Genomic DNA, 12835 nt, shown 5'->3' with positions numbered 1-12835 from the left:
TTATATAGGTTTGACAGAATTATTCATCTGTGACGCCCCTCATGAAATGTGATGGCGGCTAGCAGCCAGCCGCCATGTAGCCCGCCCTATTGCATCATTGATCTTTTTGTGGGCGTCAGAACCCGTGTTCTTCTACACAATGACTTTGAATGGTTTCAGTTGATTTCCCTTAAATCAACAGGTAAAGGCCAAAACGTGAGATAGGCTCGGAGCTGAGCTTAATGCGGGAACATGAGTAAACTAACAACGCGTTTGTGTTGCTCCCGTGAGCAGGGTCACGGAGGGGTTGCAGGCACTTACACAATGACTGTTTACATCGTGGTGAGGAATGATTCATGGCCACGACGGGTTAACTTCTGACAAAGTGCTGTCGGTGGCATCCATCATGACCCATTGAGGCTTCCCGCTTAATGAGTCGGTGGCCGCCGCGTAAAAAGAATCGGAATTATTGTGACACGACAGCGACGGCTTCTCGGTCGAAAAAGTAACAACAACAACAACAACAACCTCGCAAACAATCGTTTTGGCCCGAGGACTGACAAAAGTGCCAGCGAGGAGGTGCCATTTGATGTGTCCCACGCCGGGCAGCTCGGGCTCTTCGGAGTTCAATGTGCACCCTTCATTACATTTGCTCAATGCAATGAGGATGCCATATTGTTTGGGTTCATGTCTCTCTCTGTGGAATTTCAGATTGGCGATGTCGCTACAAGGTCCCCGCTAATGAGTTTTGTCAAAGACAATTACGAGCCCGCCGGAATGAAAAGCTGGCTTTGTGCGCTTTCCGGGGTTGGATGTTCTCTAGCCCGTCATTGACCCGCTCCTCGTGTCCCAAAACATCCCAGCCTCCATTCTCGAATCAGCGCCGGCCTCTGATCTACTCCAACACCTTTGTCTTCACCACATTTGTCCGTCGATGTGACGCTAATTGAGCGTGGCACAAATTAATGCTGGTGTGCCGCCATTTCCCAGGGATCTTGTTTCGTGGATAAACCACGGTCCTGGTACACTCTGTTGGGCGTCGCTCTCCTTTGGCCCGCTATCTGACCTCCAGCAGCAATTCAGATCACTGACAAACTCTTTATAAGCAAGTTCAGAAGTTAAGCAAACGAGGAACTTAATTGGGTTTAAAGCAGGTGTAACACAACGAAAGTGAAAACGATTTTGAAGAATACTCCATTTGCTTCCATTCAAGTTCATGGTTGTGTAACTGCTAACATAACAAAGTAAAGTGGCTGGACTCAAGACTTTTTGAAGGCACTCAAATGAAATACTGTTCAATAGCTGTAGTAAGTCACTTGAATGAAATCCTCTATTGAAAAAAATGTTGCTTTGTTTGCCTTTCGGAAGTTTTGAGTTCATCCACTTTAGTTGTGTAGCTGCTCCTAAAACACAAGTAAATCAGATAAACTCAATACTTTTTGAAGGCAAACAAATTGGCTAAGTCAGTCATCAGATTCCACTTTTCACTTGTGGAAGACCAAAGCGAATGCGGCAAGACATAAATGAATATTTATAAATTTCCTTGCCTTCAAAAAGCCTTGAGCTGCTTCTTGCAGTGTCCACATGTAATGTGTTTAGCTGTGTTACTGTGATTTCCTGTGAGAAGCTCAAGACTTTTTCAAGGGAATCTAACAAACTATCGCTCAAAGGCCAAGTAAATGACCGAATCGCAACAACCCATTATGATTTTCCCGTTCATTTGTAACTCAAGACTTTTCAAAGGCAAACAAATGGAAGATTCCTAATTGACATTGGCCAAATCTTTAACACAACAGTGGATGGCATCCACTTACTGAAGTAAAAAAATAATAATACAGCAGGGTCTACAAGCCCTGGTAAAGCTTCTCCAGGGAAGAAATCTTGTGTTGTTTATATTTCCCATTTATTAAGGAACTACAGATTCTGCCTAGCAATGAGTTATAGTAAAAAAATAAAAAACTGTCACTGTTACTGAAGGCAGATGCAGTGAAGGTGATGTAAGTGAAATGTTCCATTTGTTTTAATTTGACTTTTTGAAGACACATCAATTATTTTTTCACCTAATCCAGACCTTAACCCTACAGAACATGATTTATTTCATACCTAAGACAAAATAGAAGGCAACAAGACTCACAAACAAGCAACAACTGTAGCTTGTGTCTAAAATTATTTAGTGAGAGCCTCGAAATGTTTGTTTTTAAACCATTTCTAGCCAACATTAGGCCATCTATTGGCTTTTTTAAGCGACTTGAGCCTGTCATGCTCTTTCCCTGTTGTCAGTGGAAGCAGTGAAATGCAGCGAGAGGTCATTTACGCTGCTCGGACTGTGTAACTACTGGAAGGAGTGCAAATGGTTCTGCGGGGACGCTGCGAGTTTGGATTGCCGTGTTTTCATAGAAAACACGCACAGCAGCTCGTTTGCAGACACTCGGCGAGTTCAGACCTTTGCCCAAGCCAATAGCATTAAGATCACTCCCTTATGTAAATATACATTCGTCGTAGCCTAACGTTCTCGGGAATATTTTTTTTTAATAAGTCTATGTAACATTTCCTGTGGAACTGGTGAAGAAGTCAAAAGATGCTTTAGAAATGCAGAGTACAGTAATATGCCCAAATATGTTTTTCCATGACTGTATGCCATTAAAAAAAAAATCAGCTATACAGTTTTTGTATGTACTTCAGCTCCTTGGTGGAGGTAAACAAACCTCTCACACAGTAAAAAGCAAACAATCATTAATCTCCGCACCAAAGAGGCTTTCATTTCTCTATTTAGTGTTAAACTCCTGTTATCTTGTTTGTTCGGTTATGTTTGTCCGTTTTGCTGCCGCTGACTTTACTGAGGATGGCGTCACGGGCATCAGCATAATCTTCTGTGTCATTTTAATGCCTTTTCATAATCCTTACTCCACACACACACACACACACATCTCCTTTTTAATCTCCATCGCTCCTTCTGTTTTTCTTCCCCTCAATGTTGGGCATCTGCTTGGCTTTTACGGCCATCAACGATACATAACATAACTGCGATTGTCCAACTAAAAATCTTGGTCGCACAATTTACGTTCGAACTGTTGAAGGAAAGTTTCAAACTCAGTCAAACGCCAATTTAAATAATAGCCATTTAGAGGTGTACTCACGCTTCTACCAGACTCTTGCTCCAGCCCTCACTAATATTTGAAATTCGCTCTCCATTGTGCTAGTGAGGGGCGATAGGGTTGGGCGTGGTCGAGCTAAACTATCACCTAAAACGACTAGCTACGCTAATAACTAACCTTGCCCCTTTTTTGCCGTTTTTTACGGCCGCTATCTCGGTACGGTTCCGGGCTCGACCCTTCAGCATTATTCATAAAAAAAAAAAAAAAAGTTGCCCCCTGACCCCGTTCAGCCCCCCGGGCACCTCACCAAAGTCCAATCAGAGGACAAAACGGTAAATTTGCATGCAGTGCAGTGTTTAACCTGAAGATGGCTTCACGTGAGTTTTGCCTCAAATTCAAAATTCCAACAAACATGCACAAAAATGTCCAAATAATGACCAGGACATGTCATTAGTTGACAGCAATAGTGGACACCTGTTTATATAGATTGTCAGTTAAAAATACAAGGAAATTGAGTTACAATTTTAGTCACTGAAGGAATTAATCTCGTAAGTCAGAGTAGCACTGTAGAAAATAAATAGCTTGAGGACAAATGAGGGGGAAAAATGGCCTGACTTGTCAAAGTTCTGATAAGTGGGAATCTGCTGAGTGCTCCGTTTGGCGAGCAGATGCCTCGCAATTGTCTCCAATTTATGTCTCCAATTTCCTGAGCTCATGCCAACATCACCGATGCACATTTGATGGCTTGCAGAGCAAACAGTTTTTTTCCTCCACTCCTCCGAAAGGAGTCGGCGGTGGCACCTATAATGAACTAGCCCAACTACGAGGACACCCGCTACTCCTGCCGCATTAGCTTCTTCGGCTTCACCGCAGGCAGAAGAAAAGCTCACAGTGGGCTAAGGTTGTAAGAGTGTGGCGTCGACAGCACGTTGCCGCACTGTTTTGCGCTTCTTGCCCTCACTGGTGCTCCAGTGCAAGAGACTCTAATGGAGTCTCCACACCTGCTTGACGGCTGCATCAACTCTGCTTACTCTTACTGCAGGAAATGTGACATCAGCGCAACCTCGTTGATGGAAAGTAATCGTTTACATGCTGTTGGAGGAAGTCATATTCATATGAATGTTAAGAAATTCAAAAATACCGTGGTCAAAAAAATAAAAAACAAACATGCAATTTGACACCAAATTTCAACGAAAAAGGTGGAATCAGAACACCCACAATAAATGACAGTCGGAATTAAAGTTAACATTGCCATTAAAGTGTGCAAATTGGATGAGAAAATGTGCAAGATCTAATAACAATAATGGAACCCAATTAATCTTATTTGCACGGTGTCAGGAAAAACACAATTACCTTACAGCAGATGTACAGCACGATTAACTCAGAATTTGATATTTCAACAACAAAAATAATAAAGGAAAATTAAAAAGAAGAAGCAGTACCATAATGATGAAAAAACATCAACCAAAATGTGTCTTTTGCAAAGTCATAGGCGACGACTGGTCAGGAACATTTGCAAATCAGAGTGATGCAAATGTAGAAAAAATAAAATAAAAAAATTGGAAATCAGTGCAGGGGTGGGTTAGACTAAGTTTTGGTATTTGGACAGACTTGCGCAAGCCGGTTTTGCACCGTTGTGGGCATGGTCACAGTCGACTACTTTTGCCACCAAAAGCAGCTCCTAACTGCTTTATTTTGTTTTACTATAGACATTTTTACACCTTAAATATTGTATATATAGTTGAAGGTTAATTATTGCAACAGGAGAACAAATTAAACTTCTTATGGCAAAAACTGTTTCAGAATCAGAAGTGGTTGTGTTGAACGTCAATACTGGCATAGTCAAGGCTACTAAATTGCGCACGCAAACGGACTGAGGGATGACCTCACGACGACTCAAATCACAAGAGGCCCTTGTCGAACACAAACAAAAGTAATTTACGACACACGGCCGAACCTCCCGGCCTGTAAATCAAATAGGCCCTTCTTTTAAATTTGATGCATGGCGGCTGTCGCGTGTCTGTGGAAACAAAATGGCTTTGTTTATGGCAAACAAACAAAATAAACGGGCTGGCATAAGCGCGATCGAGACGTAGGCCGCGACGAGTAGATGAGCTCAAACCGCTTGTTTGTGGCTCTGGCGTGCCAGCGGTTGACGTGATTTTGACACAGGGGCGGCGGCGGCGCCGATGGGGCAGTCCCGACATGCTCCACATTCTGGAGCGGCAAGGTAAATAATGAGGAAGAGGAGGAGGAAGAGGAGAGGGCATACAAAGACCACACATTCTCCACTTTCACCCGTTTATAAAGTCTCATAAAAACACAAGCCTCCATTATGTCTCCTGCAGCCCGGAGCCATGTCAAATGATGGCGCATCGCGATTATTTTTATTGGCCCATCTTATTCCAGCTTTGACTGATGCCTGTGAGCGTTCCCATTCACACTTTCATGTGTGCTGACTGATATTTAAGCCCCCGCCCCCCCAACCCCCGCAGCCTGTGTCTGACCTGTTCCGAAGGAATCTGGACCCTTTATCTCCCTGATGCTAATAAATGAGACTTCAAAAGGGCCCACCATGCGCGCATTATCTAAATATAATAAGTGGCACATTGCTTTGGCGATCAGTCATAATTATCACTCGACACAAGCAACAGCAATGACTTCCCTCTGCTGGTCCAAGGCCAAACTACATTCAAGTCAATTGGCGGGTGCCTAAAACAATACATTTAATTTGTGTTCCGATGCAATTATCCTTCAAATAAACTACCATCAAATAGTAGTCGCTATTTTGCTCTATAGTCTACTGAAATTTAAATACAGTTCGTCATTTAACAACGCACATTATAAAACGTCACTGTAATGTATGGAGGTGTTTATTGAGTAACAGCTAAAGAATAAATTCCATAATAAAACAATACAAACATTGAAATTAAAATATTTTAGGGAATACACAAATACAGGCAAATGCAAAGAATGTTTAAAATCAACAATTGTATACATTTTCCCAAAAGAATATTGCTTAAAATGAGTTATAAGTGCTGACAATGCTGCTACTTAGATTTCTAGAAGTCTAGTGTAACTGTCGGTTTCTTGGAAAAGCACCCTATAGCCCACTTTACCTCTTTTAGATATTGCATGGCGGCGCAGTTCAAATACATATAGGGCCCTATATGGCCCACTTGCCATAGGTTTTCAGCCCTGCTTTAGCTCATGCTCATAGTTTGTGGCTTGCTGTCTTGTGACAATAAAAGAATGCTGTTAAAGACATTTTAGCGCTTGTGTTAGCACTTCAGCATGCTTAGCTTCATAGCGCTCGTCATTTTCTGCATCTGCTCCGGATTTTCGGTGGGGTTTCTATATCGGGCCGCTTCGCACCGGATGCCAGTGGAGTGCATATTAAATTTGTTACTAATTTTGAACTTGGCATGGCGGCTCGTGGAGCTGCCGCCGCTGCTGCCACGACCACAACACAAACAAAGCATGTGGAAGAGCAGCTTTCAGTGTACGACGCACTGTAAATGTTTAGACATTTTCAAAATAACTGCGTAATAGAATTAGTGGCAGAGAGGCACCCTGTTGCATGTTTTGGTGGGCTGGGAAACATATAGTCGGGCCTTATACGGCCATTTCGAAATACAAATCACATCATTAAAGGTAGACACCAATGCATACATGGAGGAAGGTAATTGGGGGGGTTGCAAACTTCAAGAATAGCAGTGATTCTTGCTCCAGATTGACTTTAGAATTTTAAAATTCATAGAAACGAAACGAAATAATGTCTGACAGTCAGGAAAATATGCAAGACTCATTCTTGAAACAATTAGTGTGTTTTTTCCAGCATTATTCACTGAATAACTCACCAATTTGCAGTTTTTTTTTTTTTGCCATGTTGAATACAAAAATGTGACTTTGGCGCCATCTTGTGCCACCTTGGTGGCAAGGAACCAAGTTTAAAGTTAGGGAAAGTGTTTAATTTAACAAGAATTAGCCATGACTAAAACAAACAAGGTAAAGATAGTGCTGTGTCACAATCACTTTTGCTGTGGTGTCAATCGTTTGCAGATTTTCGACATTCTGGGCAGGGCGCAATCTCGATACCCCGCAAATAGCAGGTCGACTCTGTTTTAGTGTCTTCATTACGTCACTGCATGTCACGTTCTATGCCTGATTGTGGTACTTTTCAAGTCCCTGCTTGGCATTCCAATCAGCTGGGTATATAAATGCAGGAGAAGTGAACACTAGTAGCTGGAATATTGTTGCCGTTTCCCTAGTTTGATGGTGGTCTTGTGGTTTTTCCGCCATGCAACATCGCTTCACATTCTCACAAGTATGTAATTCTAATCGAGATTATATTTGTTTCTCCCTTGTTTCAGAAACAAGCTGGTTAAAATTCTGTTTGTCCTTTTTTGTGTCGTCAGGACTTTTATTACGCTCATCTGTCTTTCTCCCAATTGGGCTGACTTCTTTTGTTACTCTTTTTACCATGCTCCCGTGACATTTATTTCCGTTAAGTATTTTTATGCCATCAAACTTCCATTGTGACCGCCCATCCACTTGTGTTGCTTCCCGTTTTTCCCCATCAGCCTTATGCTGATGTAGTTCTTTGTTTGGTTATTTGCTTTTATTCTTGTTCTCGTGATCTCTTTGTTTAATAAAATATTGTATTTGCTCATAAGTTTTGGTTGGCTCTGCTTTGGTGTTTGAAGTTCTGGGCACGCAATTGTTACACTGCTCTGTTTAAAATATAAAACGTGTGTTAGGAGGAAAGAAAAACACTCAACCAGTATTGATAGAGAGGCAGGCACAGTAATTTTGATGTGTTGTGTGGCCACTTGTTGCCAGGACACACACACACAGACTGACACAATCGTTTGAGTGAAAAATGGCACACATCACTCATTGGCAGTTTGAGGGAAAATGTGGACATATAATCCTCAAAGAAAAAAATACTCATACCTTAAAATAATAAATTTCTCCGGTATATTGAAAAAAACCCCGCAACAAATAAATGCATAAAAATGAAAGTGCATATATATATATATATATATATTTATATATTAGTAAAATAAATTAATTTTAATTTAAATCCTTTAAGCCTTCAAAGATTTCAAATACGCCATTTAAAATACTTTTTGTCTACAAGGTTATTCTCACGTGTCTTTACTTTTGAAAAAAAAAAAAACAAATTCAACACATACTGTCGCCATGTCCTTGCCTATGGAGGTGTAAAATAAAAATAAAACAACATCCTGTTCTCATGGACACGTTTCATTTGTGACCGGTGTGAAATCACTGCTATTAGCGTCCAACACAGACGCATGTGGATTTTAATCTGCAGCCTCAGATGGCATGCACGCGCACGCAAACACGCACACACACACTTCACAGGGTGGATGGAAGTGAACGTTGTTGAACGTGTCACCCATGGAACTGCAGTGACCTCTAGAGACAGCTTCCTCCACATACAGTGAGAAGGCCTGCTGAGGCGTTCTTGCACCCAGAAGGCCAAGTGTGTTTGTTTGTGTGTGTGTGTGAGTGTGTGGCGTGAAAGTGTGTTACCCAAGGCAAACTGAGACAGTAGGCAGCCTGTAGGTCTCCTCGTATCTTTCAGTGGACTTTTTTGTATGAAACATAAAAAGCGTAGCATCGGATACTTAACCCCTACGCAATCAGTTGAGGTCAAATTTGATACGTTTTAACATTTTATAGCAGTAAAAATACCCTAAATGGTTTTTCTTCCTGAAATGTGAGGATTTTTTCTAAATTAGGCCCTAAATACACAAAAATGTAATGCCATGTTATTATGGAGGCTCTCCAAAGTTGGTCAAATTTGACGCACGGCTACTAAAACGGATTTTAGATTCACCAAGAATGTGTTAATTCAAGGAAAATGGTTAGAATCTGCAGAGTAGTGCATGACTTACGTGATTTTTATCAGACAAATGGTGACAGTGTTCAAGAGGATGCTTGAAACAATTCCGAGAACTGCCTGTAGTTCCACCATATTTGCACAAGTTCCCACAGAGACATGCACCTGTTGGTCCTTGAAGGGTCACGGGGTCATCTTGAACCAGTAAAAGATGCCAAGTCATCTATAAGCCTCTTTTTATATGACAGTGGGCTCAGCATTCAAGCGTCAGTTAGAAAGTGGGAGTTGTGCTTTGCCACAGGTGTGACATCTTGTGAAAATAAACAACTGCAAACATTCATTGGATTTATTTATTAATGCATTCTGCAAAAACCTGGAGGTCATATTTTGAGATAGACAATTATTATCATCAGAATGTCCTTGACCCAGGTCAAAACTGACTCGGAAAATACTATCTCTGCTTGGAACAAAAATCAAAGCTTAAACTCTTCGCTTCGATTAAATTAAACTTTTTCTGTCACCGGCTTTGTAATTACGAGAAAAGATAATGTGAACTATTTGTGTTGTAAAGATTCTTTGTCCTGAGTCCTGACACACGTTTGCCCCCCAATTTGTTGCTAGGCACAATTTGTTTCCCATTGCGAATGAGACAAATTTCCAGCCACGCCTATTTAATTGCAAATTATTTGCAACCTGAACACAGATCGAGCTATTAAATTTAGAGGCATAAATTACGCCACAAACAGCACAATGAAGGTTTATTTATACACTTTGCACTGTGCACAATCCATGCTAAAATGTCACAACTGCTTGTTTGTGTCGCAGATTGCAGAATTGTTTATAAGGTTGCTTGTTGCTAGGCAGAACTTGATTGTGATGCAGATTTTCTGCCTAGCAACATACCATCATTTACGTAATATTGACGTTCACCTTTTTTGTAGTCTCTAATCTCTCTCACTGGTGACAGGGAGAGTTGGCGCCATAAGTGGGAGTCACAAAAACATGACTAAGGTTTTTTTAACACATTCATTGGCAATTGAATCGCTATGTTAAATGCCATCTACAAAACGTAGTAGGAACACAATTTGTTTCCTTCATGCCAACTAGTGGGGCACTAACTCTTTTGGCCAGAGTACCAAAACTCCACAGCTTCCATAAGTTATCATAAAATTTTAGGCAGAACATCCCAGAAGGTTTATAGTTATGAAGAAGTACAAAATCCATATTTCTTTGTTCATTTCCAAAACAAAAGCACCTGTCCAAACTTGCTTCAACTACTTTCCGCCCAGCAAGTCGGACTAAGTGATATTTTACGGTTCATCCTAGTGAACGGATGGAGCTTTTGATAATGTCGCGGATGGAATTTTCTTTCATATCCGAGTGACATGGACGTCCACATTACCTCTAGTTGCACTATGAAAGCAGCTCAGTAACTTAAAAAAAAAGAAAAAAGATAATACGATATCTTCAAAAGCGCTGAATGATTTGTGATGGAGCATCTGTACAGAACAAACCCCCACCATGGAAAAATCCCAAAGTAGAAAATGATCCTGAAGAAATATGAATCAATCTTGGATGCAAATTTGTGCATTATAACGTTGAGGAGAATGAAGCTATTTAGTTGGTTACAGTGCAGTTGAATATGTTAAAATACGCAAATGTGGTATGTGAAAGAATTACAAAATTAAATGTTCAGAAATGGCCCAAAACAAAAAGAAAAAATGAGTACCCAAAATATTTTAAGGATTTCTGCTGAGTTCGAAAGTGACAACTGTTTCTTTGAATTTGAGATCTCGATATTTTTGACAGTTAATTGATAATTAACGTCCTTTGACAATTTATGAAGTCCACTTTGATCGCAAGTTTGTGCTTACACGTCACCTGTTTTTGCATTTGCTTACTGCCAAGATTGTCGAACTTTCTGAATTTTTGCTTGATTTTCACATGAGGCTCTCCAGGATTGTCGGGTTTTTTTCACAATATTGCATAAAAAATGAAACAATACTGTCTCATCAAAGTTGTAGCATAAAATGAATGCCAATGTCATAACTTGTATATTTGTAGATTTTTTTTTAACCAAAACATGGAATATTTCAATAACTAGAGCCATGTCTGAAAAATAATATAATCTTCGGATTCGGTGACATCGAAATGCCTTAAAACTGCTGAAACTGTTTAAAATGCCCTATTTGAAAATTTCAATCGATTTACCGTGCCACATTTTTCCTTTGCTTACTGTTTTTCTTTTATGCTGTCACGTTATACGCAGCTGACATCGCTACCACCTTTGTTGTTCAGCGGGTAAACATTTCTTTATGCGAGGGGTGACATACTTATTTCATGCCAAAAACGCTGTGTATTTGCCGTATTCGCCCCCATTAGCCTATTGCGTACAGTAGCGGGGTCGATGCACAGATGCCCTGAGTGGTGCCATACGGCTGACGGTTCATTAGACCTGCGAAGGAAGACATGAATCAAAGTGGAAGAGGAGAGGAAACAATCAATCTGCCTAATGGGAATTCCCTGTGAGAAGCGCGGGCCAGCCGTCCCCCCCACATCGTGCAGCTGCAGATGCTTTTATACGTGACCCCCCCCCCACCCCCCCTTCCAGCTTGGCATCCCCAAAAAGACACCAAAAAAGTCCCTTAAGATACTCTGAGCACATTGGGTGGCTTTCTCCCGTCGGGTGATGCGGTCTCCCAATGTGACGCCGCTCGCACATGTGTCCTCATCCTTCACAATGGCGGGCCGCGGTAAATGAAGTGATGGGATTTACGGGGTGGATGGTGAGCATATGTGCGTGTTTACAGTGTGCAAGGTCAAGGGCAGGCCATCGTTGAAATGCTTCTCCGAGGAACTTGTCTGAGGACTGCTCATCTCGTCAGTGCCTTAACGCTGGAGTTACGCTAAACAGAGGCTGGTCTTTGAACCGGGCTCAGGAGGATAATGACCCAGGCAAAGGAGAGCAAAGTCTTGTTAGCGACCATGAATCAGCCCACCCGCTGACATTATTTGAAAATTGCTTAGTTGCATAGAACTCCCTTTAGTGCTGAACGGACTTTCATAAAATTGATTTTCCGAGTACAGCCTTTTAGCAGCTATAAGCTTGAAATATGAACCCTTCATAGCTGAGAGCATTTCATTTTTTTGTGGCCCAGTGACTAATGATCCCGAGGAAAGGGGGAGTGCATTTGAAATTCTCCTCGGCGAGCCATTTCCATAATTAAACACGGCTAATTATAGAGCTTTGGATGACTTTAAACAAACACTCGCTGCTTTTCACGCCTTCAATTAGGAGATTTATGCAAATGGCATAACATTGGTGCAGATGTCAAGCGTCACCATTTTTCCGGGAGTCAGAAATCGGTACAATTCTCGACATAATAATAAAACATTTGCGTGTCTCAAAGTGTTCTGTCACAAACGTTGATTCTCCACACTACTGTGAACTGAATTAAGGGTGCACTTACATGTGCAGCACATTTTCAGACCTCTGCGAATTCGCGATCATTAGTTGTCTTTGTCAGATCCCAAGCACATAACTAGCTGCTAACTTGCTCGCAGTCAGTGGCGGATCACTTGCAACGGCTGGTGGCGCTGGGAATTCCACTGCAGGAAATACCCTTACATTTTTATGGCATTCTAACAGTCTGATGATTGAACAAATTTCTCCCTGTCCAAGTGTGTGTATTTCATTATAAATATATATCCATTCTAAAGCATAACTGCACAATGTGGTATTAAAAATATTACCATCTTACCTTGAATACAAGTTTGGCGGATTCGACCCTGAATTTTTGTTTGTCACAATGAAATGTTGCATGACTAACTGATGATTGAATGTATATTTATCTATAAATATGCAACCGTTCCTCAGTGTGAGGGTATGAGT

This window comes from Idiotropiscis lumnitzeri, chromosome 5 (assembly GCF_059441095.1).
Source record: "Idiotropiscis lumnitzeri isolate Australia: NSW breed Sydney's pygmy pipehorse chromosome 5, RoL_Ilum_1.0, whole genome shotgun sequence".
Classification (NCBI taxonomy): Eukaryota; Metazoa; Chordata; class Actinopteri; order Syngnathiformes; family Syngnathidae; genus Idiotropiscis; species Idiotropiscis lumnitzeri.
The sequence above is the reverse complement of the archived record's forward strand: the minus strand, read 5'-3'. Positions refer to the sequence as shown.